The 17,072-nt window shown below is 40.1% G+C and overlaps 1 long non-coding RNA gene across 1 annotated transcript; it reads right to left on the reverse strand.

Annotated features, from left to right (window-relative positions):
* Positions 1-2,308: 2,308 nt before the first annotated feature.
* LOC143686517 (uncharacterized) lies at positions 2,309-16,504 on the reverse strand. The gene is made up of 3 exons (XR_013177221.1): positions 16,394-16,504; positions 3,354-3,587; positions 2,309-2,439 (listed from the first exon to the last, which is right to left on the reverse strand). It is a non-coding gene; the product is annotated as an uncharacterized LOC143686517 (long non-coding RNA).
* Positions 16,505-17,072: the final 568 nt, after the last annotated feature.

Raw genomic sequence — 17,072 nt, forward strand, 5'->3', positions numbered from 1 at the left:
TGAAAAGTGCACAGTGATGGTTACATGTTGGAGAGCTCAGTTTGGCAGCTTTGATGGGATAGATTGGACATTGTCAGAAGACATGATAAATAGGAAATTAGTACTATAATCTAGGAGAAAAATGAATGTGATACAAGATGGCAGCAGGATAGATGGAGAAGAAGATATTAATATAGAAAATGTTAAGGAGTTATAATTGATAGGACTTGGTCATAAATTAAGTGGGGAGAAGATAAAGAAAAAGTAGACTTTTTCTCGAAGTGTCACTCATCATTATAACTATCATCAAATTATACTGAGCTGTGCTATAGAGATATTTTTTGAGTTATAGTTTCTGCCTCAAGCATTATCTGCCTTTAATTTTCAATTTCCATTTCCAGCAGGTAACTCCCTTGTAACCTAAGTCTGTTATAAGCCAGATAAAAATAAGGTGGATGAGGGCACTCACTTACTGAGACTACCATATAAGTAGCACTGGAATGTAATAGTAGAATGAAACCATTGCGATATTTAAGAACCTTACCTTGCACATTTCTGTATACCCCAGACCAGTACTTGGCATACAATAGCTTCTCAAAAATTGTTTTTCAAATGAGTAAATCAACAAATGAATGACTAAAATATAGTAAACGTGGTATTTTATGAAAAGGCATACTTTTGAGGGCCTGAGAGTGGTTTTATGAAAAGTTTATAGGTATGAAAGAAGAGTATAAAAACTGGATTGATATTCAGGAACTGTAGTAGGTACAGTAGCATTTGTTTTTAAAAATAGATAATGATTATGTATTGGTGTGCATGTATATATATATGTTGCACATCTTGTTCACCTGGAGGAATATTTATAGACCCCCTGAGTGGCAAGCTTGACTGAAGGTACTGATCTGCTGATACAAAGAACCAGAATCCATCCAGCATCGTACGTCCTACTGAGTTTCACCATTACCTTTTGCAGCTAATTAGTCAACCCCTTACAGACAGAAGGAATTTAAAGCTATACAAATCTGTGTCTCTAACATGAGGGCAGAGGTCTATGCTAGGTCATTTTTACCAAGTGAGCAGAAGGTACTGACGGGCCTGGAGGGGTAGATGGAGTTGGAAATGGATGGCCACCTCACAGTTTGGAAAGAGTCAAACACATCCTCTGGTCCTTCTCAAGGAAAGAAACTAAATAGAACAGTGTAACAGTGTTCAAAAAGAAATCCTGGACTGAATTCCATTGTTAGCAGGAAAAATGGGCAGCGGTGAATAAAAATACAGCAAAAAAATTAAGTAAATAAATAAAAGAGATTGTAACACTTCAGATAAGCTGGGACTGAATTTTAGTTCAACAAATTGCTCTGAGAGTTTTTCTTGTCCATTTGAAACCTGGGCTCTCAGGTAGACTACCTCAGGGTGGGGTAGTCGGTATCCTTTTTCTCCCAGTCATTCCTTCTCCAGCTTTTTTCCTGGGCTCCCTCCAGTTTCAGGCTCTATAAAGTCAGCCCAGCCATAAAAGGCTAAAGTCAAAACTCATCATCTGCCTCTGAGGGCTGCCCTAGGGGGCTCTTGTTTTGCCTTTCACCATTGGCCCACCTTGCACTTCAGGCTCCAACCACTCTAGCGATACAAGGTTCTCTGAAGGAATAAGAGTAGTTACTCCCTCAAAGGATTTTCCCTTCCTGAAAACAGCACCCTCTTCTCTCCCTAGCCCTTACTTGTAGGTAATACAAATTTTCAAAAAGCATTACTCTAAATTACTCTGGCTTGCTTTTAACTTCTGTTTTCTGCTTTATCCTTTAGGGTCCACAAGGATGACTGATTTTCTAATTCTTTGAACCTAGCACCAAAAAGGATCTTTAAGACCCATGCAGCACCAAATAAAATGAATCATTTATTGATATTTTCAGGAACTACATTTAAAAATATGGAACCTATTGCAATGATTTCAGGTGTATCTACTGTATTCAATTGAATAAAATACTCTTTAACACAGGACACTTAGAAAAGAAGTCCAGTGATGGTGCATGTGAATCCCAAGGAAAAGACAGAGCTGGTGCTGATCACATAGCCCCGTTACCCTAATCGTGAACTGTAGTTGAAGGTATTGAGCTATTTGCACGTTTTCCCCAGGATCAGTAGTGCCACTGCAGACTCTTCCTGGGCATGGCACCCCTGGGGCGGCCACAACCTTTACTTTCCAAGAGAAAACTTGAGGGAGAGCTCTAGGTATCAAGGCTCACCTTGTCTGTGACCAGGGATCAGTTGCTTTATCATTTCCGCAGGCAATCCTGCCCGAGTAGGACATTATCGCTCTACTTCTCATTGATTCTTCTCCCTCATGCTGGTTACATCAGGAGATGAGGGGGTGGTGTGTATCTTTTTTTTAATTTTATTTCCTCATAAACTCATACACAGGAAATAGGATGTTATTCATTTTGCCTTGACAATATTTTATGTTATCTGGAAAGACAAAATTTAATAAGTCAAGCTTTCCTCCACCTAAGTACTGTTGACTATCACAATACATTTTGACTCATGAAGCAATTTAAATAAAAATATACACATGTTGTGAAACTTGAACAGTATGATGAACTTGCTCTCTTGTTTTTTTTTTTTAAATTTCCACAAAGGAAAAAAAAAAAAAAACCACTAACAGAATATATTGGTACCAACTTTCTCATGTTGACAATCACAATTTAATCATAGTAGTAATAATAAACTCTACGATATAATTACTTTCATTGAACAGATTATGAAAGGAGAGCATAGGACCTTACAGTAACACAAAGAGTAAATTTCAGAGTCAGGATCTGAATTGTGTCTTTCATCCCCAAAGCACAAGCATATGCTAAAACATGCTATTCTGCTTTGAGAAGAGAAAGCACATAGTGGGAAACACATTTTATAGTCCATCATATGTAAACTCTATATGTCATCTTGTGTTTTGAAACATCTCTGCAGATTGCTTTTTAACTGATGATGGAAGAGGAATTTAGTCCTCACCATGTCTTTGGTAATGTGTTTATAAAATGGAACTACAAAATTCAGAAAAATGTTAGAAAACAGCAGGAATAGTTTGTTTGACCATGTTTTTGAGGATAATTCATACATCAAAAGAAAATTTGACTTAGTGACTTCTAGGACTTTAATACTCATAGACTTTGATTTTCTAACCAAAACAACAATTTTTGATTCTCACTCTTGGAAAAGTCTTCAGACATCACCTAAACTATACCTCGTTACAGAAGAAGCCAAGGCCAGGAGAAGGAAATGGGCTGCCAGTGCTCTGTGGCTCAGAGTGGCCAAGGTAAGATAAGAACCAAGCCTGCCTCATATCTCCTCTCAGACATCTTCATTCTATCCATCTAACTCACCAAGAGGGGGAGCAGGCCTCTTCCATGTATTCTTCTTGGCAAGTGATGAGGGTGACAAGCCACAGAGCAGATCTCCCTGAGACCAGGTGAACATGAGCATTGACATGAAGGGCAGGGGCTTAAAGCTTAGCTAGTTTCCTTGTGATTTCCTTGCAGCAGCAGATCTCAGTGATCTTTTAGAAAGAGCATAAACTTTGGCCTCTGTCCTTCCTCTCCATTGGTGGAAAATAAAGCCTGGAGAAGAGAACAGCTACATCTTAACTTTTAGCACTGAAAAGTATGGTTTAAGCCAGACTTGAAGACCAACTTCCAGCTATCATTCAATTTTGGTTCATAAGCTCAAGGCTTGAGATTTTGAGGTACAGAGGTGCTCACTAAGTATCAGCTGATGGAGCACTGGACTGAGAGCCAGAATGAAAAGAAGTAAATCATGAAATTTCTATGGGGTCCTTACTGTGCACCAGCAGCCTCTGCACTGGGTGTCTGAGTCCAGAGCTGTGCCCTCACTGGGGAATACCTTCAAATGTGGGGAAAAAATAGATCAATAACCAAAACAGTAAGAGCAAAATTGCAAATGCAACATGTACTATAATGAGAGCTTCCTGGCTCAATGAATATCTCCAGGAAGAGAATTGTTTTAGACAAGGGGCTAAGGTCTTTCTTAGGTAATGAAGAGTTGTATCAAGGTTTTAATGTCCACAAAACAACCATGAAATCATTTTAAAAATCCCACAAGACCTCTCACCTCTATCACCTCTGTCTTTGTAAGAGTGCCTTTGTAAACTTGGGGACATTCTAATGTCCCATCAAGTTTTCATTGTCTCTAAATGCCTCCCCCCCTTCTAGGAAGGTGTGCCAGTTTGAAACTGTTGTGTACCCCAGAAAAGCCATGTTCTTTAATCCTCATTCAATATTGATGGGCAGGATCTTTTTTATTGTTTCCATGGAAATGTGACCTACTCAATTGTGGGTGGTAACTTTTAATTAGTTGGTTTTCATGAAGAAGCGTCTCCATCCATTCAAGGTAGGGTTGCTTACTGGAGTCTTTTAAGAAGGAACCATTTCAGAAAAAGCATTAGAGCCAACAGAGCCCACACAGCCAGAGACCTTTAGAGATGAAGAAAGAAAATGCCCACAGGGAAGCTTCAAGAAATAAGAAGCCAGGAGAGAAAGCTAACAGACATCTCAATGTACCTTCCTAGATGAGAGAGAAAGCCCAAATGTCATTGGCCCTTTCTTTGGAGTTACGTATCTTTCTCTCGATGCCTTAATTTGGACATTTTCATGGCCTTAGAACTGTAAACTTGCAAGTTGATAAATTCCCTTTTTAAAAGCTATTCCATTCTGACATTGCATTCTGGCAGATTTAACAAACTAAAACAGGAGGAATCTTCTTCATTCCCTGGTGGCCACTATAAGACTAGTAAAGCCAGATAGCAGTTACTCCCTTGTTTGCCCTGAGGTCCCTACTAGATGGTAGCCTCTTGGCATCCCAGAGGATATCCTTAAGCAAATAAACCTGTCTGTACGGACAAAGGCATCCCGGGGTAAGCCCATTGAATAAGCCCTGTCTGCATTTAGTTTTCAGTCCTGAATCTTGAAGAGGCAATTTTTAACCCTTTTCACACAGATTCTCAATACTATTTACTTTTAAATGGGAGGGACTTAAAAATAGGACTCCCACCCTGCTCACTTAGTGCTGTCCTAAGGGTTTCAAAATAGTCCCTGTATCTTTAAGAATGTTTTAGCAGCAGACCTTACTGACCTCCAACTGCCTTAAAGTCTTGCAATTTGTTAAGCTTGTGAACAAACATTCCTAATATGAAAGTGAAATTTTTTTGTTGTAGTCATTGCTGATCGAACGGATATAAAAGTTATAGAAAGTTTGTGAAAGCAAATTGTGTTTGTAGCATTGCTGACTACAAGCCCTGAGTGGGTATGGAAAGCTGAAGAAGGTTGGAGAAAGTAAATTTTCTGGTCATTACTGACTGCAAGACCTGAATGGGTATGGAAAATTGCAGAAGGTTTGAGAAAGTGAATTTTGTTAAAATAAGAGCATTAAGTGCTCTTAATGAAAAGTTATTAAACATTTTTCTGAGTTCTCTGTCAAGAGAGAAAGATTTTATATCAGAATATACTCCTTGTTAATGTTTATGCTGACCTTTACATCCTTTATTTCAGAAGACAAGGCTTCTCATTCTTAGGAAAGAACTGTTCCAAAAGATTTGTTCTCTAACATATTACATAGAAAGTGTTTAGGAAGTATTACAGTATTAAAAGAGATTTCCTATCCTTCTATTAAGCTAACTTTGTAAGTTGTATAAAATTCCTAAAACAATATTCTCACTGTCCAGGATACATCCCAAATTGATCTATATGATGTTAAAAAGTACAAATCATGGAAACAACCAAATTCACTTGTCAGTTACACTACTTTGCTCTAATGCTTCCCTACACGTGCATGTGGTCAGCTAGAAGTTAAAACTTCATCTTCAACAAAAAAGACTGAAAAAGGAACAAAGTAAGCATATATATTATGTTCTACTTGTTAATTAACATAACCCTAATAAATGCATACAGGCAAAATAGGACAAAACTTCTGCTATAGTTTATCAAATATTTTTTATGTCAAAAAGTAGCTTCATTAACCAAAAAACAATTACCATATATTTGAATATGCCATAGTCAGCAAAATTAGAATGAGGGCAAAACCCTGCCCCTGTGGAATTTAGCTCAAAAAAGCAAACTAATTGCCCTCACCTGAGCTCTAGCACAAGGAAAAGGAAAAGGCTATGCCTTCCTAATCCTGCATGCTCACACAGCAGGGTAGAAAGAGTGAGGCTTTCTCCCAACTAAACACCACCAAGAGATACTCAATCTCTTAAATGCCATGCTCTTGCCAACAGAAATAGCTGCAATTCTTTGTCTTGTCCACTAAAAAAATGATACTAATATCTCTTGAGGAAATAACCAGGCTGACCCAGCAGCCAAAGTCACAACCCAATCCATCAAGCCACTTCTAAGCCTCATTCCTGCACCCCCTAACTTGCCACACATTCCTTTTATTCCCCAGCTGGGCAGGACTACAAGCTGTCTAACTAGGGTTCACTGCTGTGCACAGATGAAGTCATCCCCGTCCCTCTTTCCCAGGCTCTTTTGGCTAATATGGCCCCTAAGCCCATTCCTCTTCCTGCTATTAACTGCCCTTGCATGTTTAAACTTCTCACCTCGTTTATTTCTCCCAGACTAGAAGCCTTTCACACCAAACCAATGGTAATGTGAGGTATTTTTAGCTGTTTCAACTGCCCTCTGGACTCCTCCCTCAAATGAGATAGCCAAAGAGTCCCATGCCCATCAGACAGGGCCAACACCCCCTGACCAGCAGAATCAGTCACAGAAAAACCCTCAGGATTAAGAGGTGAGAACTCTCTGAGGGGGATTTTGAGACAGGCTAACACAGGGGAAAAGGAAGAGAAGAAGAAAAAAGAAACCATGGAGGAGCCCTTGAGCAAGGACGGTTAATCAAGGTCAGGTGGCCTGTCCTGGAGACAACCTACCTGGGGCCACCCACCTAGGCAGAACACCTAGCAGCAGGTGACCCACCCAAATGTGCTATCTACCACCAAGCCCTGCCCCGGAGAGAAGGGAGGGTGGGTAGAAGAGCCCTAAACAGGGAAGGGGGCAGGAGACTAGGTAAAGCCAAACAATTAAAGCAAATAGCCCCAACACTGGGGGGCCTGTGGCCCCTCTCACCTCTTTGTGAGTGTGCCTGCATGTCTGCTCACATTTGTTGTCAATAAATTTTCTGCCTGCTTAAAAAAAAAAAACCTATGAACCTCTTTCTACAAATGGAGAAACTGAAGCTTGGTAAAATTAAATGATTAACCTAGGTCAACCTAGGTCCTAGGTAAGTAACGGAGCTTCTATTCAAAGACAGCACGATCTAATTCACCCTCTCTATGAGACAACAGTTCATGTCCTAGAAACCTTTTGCTCAGGTTTTTAGTCCCTGATCTATCACCCTAGGTATACATTTAGTCTCTGAGACACAGTCAGATATTGTAGAAAAGAACCTGATATTTAAATTCAGATAGACTTAGGTTCAAATTCTAGTTCTTTTACCTGTTGAGTGATCTTACACAAGTCATTTTAACTGTTTGTGTCTCCCTTTCCTAATAAAGATGAAGCAATGCTATATACATTAAAAGATTATTTCTAGGATTAGAAACAAAATACAAAGTACCCCATAAAATAATAAGAACCATAATAACAACAACACACAAACAAAAAGCTATAATTTGTGGAGCACATTCCACATGCTAGACACATGAATTATCACATTTATTCCTTACAATAAACCTAGGAAATAAGTCCTGTTATTGCCCTCACGTTAAGAAAACAAGACTGAGGCACTGAGTAATGAAGCAAGTTCTTCAAGGTCATAAAGTCGCAGAACTGGGATAAAAATCCAGGCAGCCGGCCCCTTGGCAATCACACCATACCACCCCCTTAACTACTCCTTATCACACGAAGAGGGGACATCACAGCTGGACTCCATGGTCCTTCCAGCTAAATGTTCTCATCTGCTTTTCTTGTCAATGGTTTGAAGGTTTCACTCACATTCATGCTCACACATGCACACACAGGCACACACACACTCTGTGCTGGAGATGGGATTAGGCACCCCCCACCACAAAGGACCTGCTCAAGTCTTAACCCATGTTCTGTGGGTGTGAGCCCCATTTGTAAACGGACCTTTGAGGATATTGTTACTTAAGGCCTGCATTCATTTTTTGTTTGTTTGTTTTTGGTGCATGGGCTGGGGATTGAACCTGGGTATCCTGCGTGGTAGGTGAGCATTCCACCAATGAACCATCTGTGCACCCAGCATGTATTCACTTTTAAATAGAATACTTGAATATCCCATTTAGATGAGGCCAAATTGAATCAGGGTGGGTCTCCACCCATATGACTGGTCCTATAATCTGAGGAAATTCAGATGCAGTCATTCAGAAGTCGGTAGAAACAGACATCAGAAGAAGCCAAGAATGAGGCAGATTGTCATGTGACGGAGGCAGAGATACAAGCCAAGAAACCTCAAACACTGAAGAAAAAACCAACACTCGGGAGCTCCAGACTTTGGAAAAAGCCTTACTTGCCCGTAACTCGATGTTGGGCTTCTAGCTTCCAAAACTGTGAGGCAACGCATTCCTGTTGCTTAAGTCCTGTTGCTTAAGTCAAACTGTTTGCTAGTTGGTTATAGCACACTGGCAAAACATGACACACACACACACACACACGCACGCACACACTCACACACGCACAACAAACTTTCTCCTCCAGGACTCCTGGGGTTGATTTTATGGTGCCTTATGGAGCCTGCTCTTGGCTTCACTGGTGTCTGCTTTGTTTCCTCCAGCTGCTGAGCTGTGGACCGAGATGTGTTTATTTTTGGTAGTATGTATTTTCTGAGCTGAAACTGATGCAGGATGCTGCCTCATCCTCAGAAAAATCACTTCAACACTTCAACAAGCTCTGAGACAAGCTCTCTCTCTCTTTTTTCATATCTCAATTCAAAACAATGAATTTGGAGGAAGGGGAAGGTAAGGGGCATAATAAAGCAATTAGAATGGCAGGTGGGGTGAGAGGGAAAGAGAGAAAGGGAGAGAGAGGAAGGGGGGAGATGAAAAAAGGGAGGGGAAAAATGAAAAGGGAAGTGGAAGGGAAGTAATAGGAACTTGGCCAATTGGGTTACAGTTTGGCATAATAATAACTATGCAGTTTATTTTAAAACTCTACTTTACTTAATGGCATTTCAGTTTCCCCAAGAGGCCATCCATGCTGTTTCCTGCTTCCATATTTTCACATTTACTGAATCTTTGTCTTAGAAAGGGTTCCACATCCCAAGTCCCCTTGCTCACCTGCAAAGATACTTCAGGGTTGCACATATACCTTCTGCACCCTCCACCCCATGAAACCTTTCCTGATTCTCTCCTTGCTAGGTCTGTTAACTTTGAGATAAAGATACAGATTAACCTATCTCATGAGGCTGTCATGAACATTAATATAAGAATGTGCTGTAAGAAGAGAATGCAAGTGACAGAATAGTGTCTGGCACTACAGGTTCCCAGTGAATATTTGTTAAATGAATAAATAAATGAAAATGGTAAGCACAGAGCCTCTACATAATAAATGCTTAATAACCATTATCCATTATTTAGTGCATTTATCTCCTGAGTTCTCTTTGGGTAACCAGAAGGCAGGGACCTCCTTTCACCTTTGTATCCATAGAAATGATCAAGGGACTTGGCTTGGAAGACTCTCAATGAATGTCATATGGCATTTACATATTACTTCCCACAGCACAAATCATTTTTCACAATCATCACTTATTTTGATTATCGCATCTACTGGAAGTGGCAGACATTACCAGCACTTTATATGTGAAAAAAACAGAAGCTTAGGTAATAAATATACCTCCTTTGTGTCATGGTTGGTAAAATTGAGAGTAGAACTTGGGCTGAACCCTCTGACTATACACTGAATGCTTTCTGCTTTTCTATGGGTAGAAAAAAACCCAACTTGGAGTGGAGAAGGTTTTAGATGTTACTTATACTTTGTCCTCATTTTATGAATGATGTCTAGAAAGAAGGGACTCACCAGGTGACCATATCTCAGGCAATTGCATCTTGTGAATGCTACAATAGTTCAGCTATGAGAGGTAAGCTTATTTGAATAAATAAGTCAAATAGTTGTTACTCACCACCCTAAATGGGCTGTGCTCAGAAATCCTAAATATTTATCGTTGACAAGGAAATGTTGAATTCATTTATGCCTCTTTTGACAAATTGGTTACCTCGTGTGGAATAATTGCTGCTTTACTCACAGTATTTGAGTTGTACTCTGCACATTACTGAGTCATGGTTTATTTAATGCCTGCCTTGGGTTGGCAACGTGATATTTATGGAAGGAAATAAAAGACTGAACTGTTTTGCATTTGAACCGTCTTTTTTCTTTGAACTTTGAATGCATATCATTAGAAATGCTAAAACATCTAAACTACTTTCAAAGAACACAAAACTGATTCACTGAAGAGTCTCTGGTTGTGTGTTTATCCTCTATGTGGTATCCCCATTCAATGGCATGTTTCAGAAGGGTTTCCCTGCTTCCTGATAGGGACCTCCATCTTTTCAAAAACTCATGCTCACAATTCAGAAATGATGAGTATCACTTTCTATCAATAGAAGATGCAGTCATGTTTAACTGCTTTCAAAGCCTTTGGATGATTATTCGTAAAGCTGCTGTATGGAAACAGTACCTTTGCTTTCCTCTTTAGTACAATAAATATAATGTCCATTTCCTGCCAGCAAGGGCACCCAACAAAACTCTCACGCTGAAGCAATGGGAGTATATATTCAGCCTAGCGAGTTCAAAGACATCACAGGTTCATGGCAGTGGGGAACGGGGAGGGAAGTTGGGAACCATGGGTTTTCGGGCTGATTCAGCCACTAGCATGCTATGTTCTATATGTGGCCATTATCTTTTAATTGCCTGTGTAATCACCATTCCCACTTAACCCTTCGAAATATTTCTTTCCTACTTGCTAACAGAGCCTCAGTTTTGTTCCAGGTCATAGTGGGCTCGGTCCCAGGCAGTGATTCATGCCTAGCACACTCCATGCTACCCATGACAAATGTGTTCCTCTTCACTAGACAACCATGTCCCATGCTTCCTTGAGACCCAGTGTTCCCTCAAATTAAAAAAGATAATGTAGATATGTAAGTATGTAAGGGGATATCTGCTGGAGGCTTCTGGGAAATATACTTTGCTTCCTGAAACCAACTGGGACTGCCTATTGCTTTTCTTACTGCTTAGGATGTGAATGTGATGACATTAGTCCTGGAGCTAAGACAACCATCTTACAACCAGGATATCATGAGGATAAAAAAATTAATGTGCTGAGGATGACAGAAGGGAAGGATGCAAAGAGACTGTGTTTTCATGGCATCATGGATCTGCTTAAGGGACCCTGGGTCCGGTTCCTCATTACACAAGCAATGCCTGTCGATGATTTAAGCCGCTGGTATTTGGATCTTCTATAACTTGCACCCAGGAGCGTTACTAATAGAATGATTACATTAAGTGAATTAGTTGCTGATCATTTCTCCCTTTCTTCGACTTCCCCTCTTTGCTCCATCTGTCCAGGCTGTACTAACCATTCTTTCCTTTTTATTGTTGCACCTGTTTTGCATTCCTATTGTTAGAACTGCTGGCATTAAACAGGATCGAAACTGCCAATTTGGGATAGGCGGATAGTCTAGCAGCAAACTGTGAGCAACACGTCTTATTCAAATGCGTACCATTTGTTTTCACTCACAGGTTAATTTAAAAATCCCGTGGCTTCTTGTTTGGAGCATTTATTTCCCTACCTTGTGGGTATTAGGTGCAGCCCTGTGACCTGGAGTGACACTCTCTGTGCAAGGCACAGCAATGCCTTCCCCCAAACATCCCAGTGTTCTAACCCCCTGAAACTGTGGGTGTGTTACCTTCCATGACAAAAGAGACTTGCAGATACGAAAGTAAAAGATTTTGAGATGGACAGATTATAGTGGATTTTCTAGGTGGGCCTGATAGAATCATAGCAGTCCTTATAAGAGTGACCTAAGAGGGTCAAAAGGAGAGAAGGAAATTTGCTGATGGAAGGAAAGAGCGAGAGAGGAAGAGGGGGAGAGAGAGAGGGAAAAAGAGAGAGAAAGAGAGAGAGAGAGAGAGAGAGAGAGAGAGTGTTTTGAGCTGGGGCAAACAAGGAAATAAATTCTCCCAGAGCTTCCAGAAGGAGTCAGCACTGCTAACATGTTGTCTTTAGCCTAGTGAGAGATCTTTTTTTCTGACCTCGAGAATAGTAAGGTAAGAAATTTGAGTTGTTTAAGCCACTGGTGATAATTCATTATAGCAGCAATAAGAAGCTAGTATACTCTCGGAAGAAGAATGATATAATTTCACTCCATTGAACCCAGAAGTGGTCTTGCATTAGCTAATGAAAAATGGGTTAAAGTGGCATGTGCTATTTCTGAGCTTCAGCTTTTAAAGTCAGCTTGTGCTGTTATGTCCTCACTTGTCTCTCTGCCATGAGATTAGTCATACCCCAGATAGGGTCTGTCCAATCATCCTGGGCCCTGGACTGAAAAGTGACATGGAATGAAGCTCAGCTAACTCACTACAAACAGGTAGCATGAGTAAGAAATAAATATTTATCCTTTTGGAGTCATTTGTTACCAGGCATAACATAACTTATCCAGAAAGAGATGCTGTCTCTGTAGACCCTAACATGCTAACTGTGACATGATCAACTCATTTCTTATCCCTTCCCTTGGCAGGTGGGGGCCTGGGGCTAAGCAGAATGTGGAGATGGAGCACTGGCAAATCTGGGGCAGAATCCTGATTTCACCAATGTGTGACTGGTCTTTGTTTATTAAATCCACTTAATTTATAGAACCAGGAAAATCACATTAATTAATGTACAAAATTACTTCACATATTATCTAGGATAAAGTAAATTCACAATGTCAGTGCTTATATAATGATAATGATAATAACAATAATCACTCTTCTCACCCCTCTTTTTTGCACTTTGAATTATGCAGAATAAGTAACACTAGGCAACAACCCTAAAAACTCAGTGGCTTCACACAGTCAGTTTCCTTCCCCTGTCATCACAGCCCTGGAATTGTCTGGTGGTTTTTCTCCAGAGAGCAACAGCTGAGGAATCCAGTTCCTTCCTTCAAGGGGCCTGACCATCTCAGGGACTTTGTTTCCAACTGCGCAGAGAGAGCAGGAGGGAAGCACAATGTTTCTGTCTTCTTTCTCTGAGGCCCCAGCCTCGCTGGGATGAAGGTGAGAGATGCAGTCTTGTGTGATGAGGACAGAGAGGAAACAGGACTGATAGGCACTTAGCCAGCGTCCGTAACATAGTTTAACCTGTGAAAAGTTAGGGTAGGGGAAAGGCTTACTCCACAATGCGGGCCAGCGGGCCTCAGCATCCTGCAAAAGGAGCCGTGAGGTCTCCATTCGAATGTGCCAGGCGCTGTGGCCGAGACACAGAGCAGTCAGGCATGACAGCGTGGACAGAGGAGGTTTCCAAAAAGAAAAAAAAGACAAACCCAAACTAATTAAACAAAGAAGAAATAATGGGCTTCTGAGACAGTGAGGCACAAGCAATCCAAGAAGAGGCAGAGCTTGCGTCTGGCCCTAACGGATGGGAAAGAACAGGGAGAGCAACTGGGAGCCTGGTGCCCAGGCTAAGGAGAGAAATTGGGGAGCAGAAGGTCCGTGTGGGGACTGCAGGGGCTCGGGAGCTGACAGTGGCCCGATGCGGGGTTGGACAGGCCCCTGCAAACATGCGTAGTAATTTAGACTTTCTCTGGTGAAAATTAGGCCTTCATGTTCCTTGATTTTATTGTTTAATTCATCGTGCATGTCTCAAAGCTTTGAAACTTTGCTCGTTTATGATCACAAACCATACCTTTCCATTATTTGCACCAAATATTTATCACTTATTTATTTGTTTATAATTTTATCATAGGGATACTTACAAAAGAAAAGAACAACATACACAACGCTTCATTTATCTTACATTGTGAGAAAATAAGACATTCCCTATGAATTAATATTCCGGGAAACTGAAGTTTACTGAAGGAAGGCAGGAGAAACTGAAGTTTGTATTTTATATACACTAGCTTTAACATTATCTAATCTGTGTTTATCTACTATCTACTATTAATTTTGACAAGTTTTGAAGTACTTATTTTCTGGTTTCTGAAAACCAAAAGATTTTTTAACATAATTTAACCTCTGTATGAATTTCATTGATAGGTTATTTATTTAGTCTCTACCCTGCAGCAGGCAGTGTTTCTGTTTTCAGCAGTTGCTATTGGAGCCCCAACTAGACGAGAGATGCACATATGCAAACCAATCTTCATTTTGAAGCTTCATCATCTACATTTATTTCTGTAATGTCACATTGTTGTCAATCACCTCCCCTCCCCCCCCTAAGCTGTAGCTCTGTGAGGACAGAGAGCATATCCGTTTCAATTGTGAGTCATCACTGTATCTCCCGACTCAATACACTGCCAGGCATACAGTAGATCTCAGTCGATATTTTCAGTGAATAAATTACTTTGTTAGCTAATATATTTTCAATCCTGTAATTGATACCAATAAATTTATTTTTCTTTGAACCCCATTTATGTCCATTGTTGCACAGTGGTTATGAATGCAGACTTGGAGTCTGGATACCTGGGATAGAATCCTGGCTGGACTTGCCATTTCCTAGCTCATAGGCAAGTTATTTAGTCTCTTTGTACCTAGTGTCTTATCTGTAAAATGGGCCAATAATGGTGCCTGCATCATAAATATTTCATGTGTATTAAATATTAAGTTACTATTTGTTGAGTACTTACTACATAGTAAGTGCCAAATATATGTTAAAATATTTGCCAAGAAAGAAGAACTGATTGGATAAGTTAACCAGTGCTATCCTGTTTAAGGCAGGCAGCCAACAGAGGAGCTTCTTCCCTCTGGTTTAATCATCTGTGAGTCTAACCATCAGGGTCACATGACACCAAATACTGTGACTCGTGTGAAAAGACTTCTTGACAAATGGCCTTTGCGTACTACATAAGGTGGACTATATAACTATTATCCTAAGAAAATGAAAACCACAAGGGCTAAATAAATTGTACACATGTACACACCCACCTCATGGCAGTGGCAGAGTCAAGATTTGAATTTGGGTCTGCTAACTCCAAAAAGTGTGCTCTCTGCAGAACACCTGGCCAAATACATTTATTGATCAACTTCTATATTCCCTTTATTAATGTAATTTCCATTTTATGGATAACCAAAGTTTTAATGAATTTAAATGACCTGCACAGGTACTACAACAAGACATTTGTAAAGATAAGGCATCTTCCATCCCACCCATTTTTGTCATTCGCTTTTAGAAGATGACCACCACAGACAGCCTTGCTCCTTTTGCTTCCCATAGTTCTATGGCAGTAGACTACATCAAAGACATGACTGTGTTCTACAGCCAAGTGGACCTTCCGTTCAAAATTTGTTGCAATTTGTATCAACAGAAAAAAGAGTCGATTGTGATGATGAAAAAGTATTTAAGCCCTCTAGCCCCCTATATTCTGGAGCAGTTAGAGGGAAAAATATAAGAAGATCGTATGATAGCCCATGACAAACTCTGGGATCTGTCCGGTAACCACTTTTTGAAGAATGCTTTGAAAACTATTGCTTTTTCATTTCTTTCCTTTGTATATATGTATACTATACAATAAAAAAAGTTAAAAAAAAAAAGAGAGAATCCTGAGACAACATATTTCCCTTTGATATGAGGCCTATCTTACTATAAATCCCTGTTTCCACTTACCTTGCTGTGTCATGTTTGTATCCATTCATACATTAACTCAATCAACATTTATTGGATACATAATATATGCCAAGCATTGTGCTAGGTGTTGTAAAAATAAACATGAAGAAACATCCCCTCAGTGCAAATAGCAGAGTCTAGTGGCTGTAACTCCAGTGTTAAAGGTTCTATGCACTCTTGGGGAGTGCTGGGGATTGAATCCTGTCTTCACAAAAGACATATTCTGGTCCCAACTCCTGGACCAGAGGGTGTGAGCCTGTTTGTAAATAGGAACTTTACAGACATTATTAGTTAAGTTGCACTGCTGTGTATTGAAGTGATAGTAATGATCTTGAACCCCCGAAAAATCATTATAAACGTGTTGAATATTATCCGGGTCACCCATGGTCACTGGCAGTTAAGAGAAGCTTTTCAATAGTTGACCTCTCAGCAGGTTGGCCCCTTTCTTACCCCTTGAAAAAAATTCTCTTTTCATTACTCTGAATATCCCTCACCAGTTGGTCCTATTCAGTCTGCTTTGCAGGATTTTATTTCAATCCCACTCCTTATGTTGGGCTTCTGCCCCCTCATTTTATCCTTCTACATGATTCGTATGCCATCTCACCCAATCCATGGCTTTGTGTCCTCATCTATTTCTTGATTCCAATGCTCTCTTCTGAGGTTCAAGCCAATCTGGCATGCTTTCTGGAGGCATCTCCCCTGGGAAGATCTGCAGTCACCTTAAATAAATATGTACAAATTATTACTGCTACTATGACCCATTGCCTCATGGTTGGGGCCCTTTTGACCTCAAATTATCTTAAAGTAATTTGAAGACAAATCGTCACAACCCTAGGAGAAGTTTCTTGGGGCGTGGTATCGAGCATGGGTTGGGAGTTAAGCAACATTCTGGCCAAAAGCAAATTTAGAAAACCACACTGCACCAAGACTGTACAAGCTAAATTTTTGTCACCTCCACTTAATTTCATTTCTCTCTCAATTCACTGACCGTATGATGGAGACATTATCCGGAAGGAATACCAAAATAGTGTTCAACCTTTTCCCCTTCACATTCAGAAATCCTTACCTATCACTTATCATTTCAAGGGGATTTGTTTTCTGATACTCCAAATAAACTGTTATTATTATGAGCCATATATCTATATCTGTATATGTACCTATCTCTATCATCTATATCTATATATACATCTGCATCTACATCTGCATCTACATCTACATCTACATCTACATCTATATCTATATCTATATCTGTATCTATCTTGCTATCTAATCTAGATGCTCCA

This window comes from Tamandua tetradactyla, chromosome 6 (assembly GCF_023851605.1).
Source record: "Tamandua tetradactyla isolate mTamTet1 chromosome 6, mTamTet1.pri, whole genome shotgun sequence".
NCBI classification, from domain to species: Eukaryota; Metazoa; Chordata; class Mammalia; order Pilosa; family Myrmecophagidae; genus Tamandua; species Tamandua tetradactyla.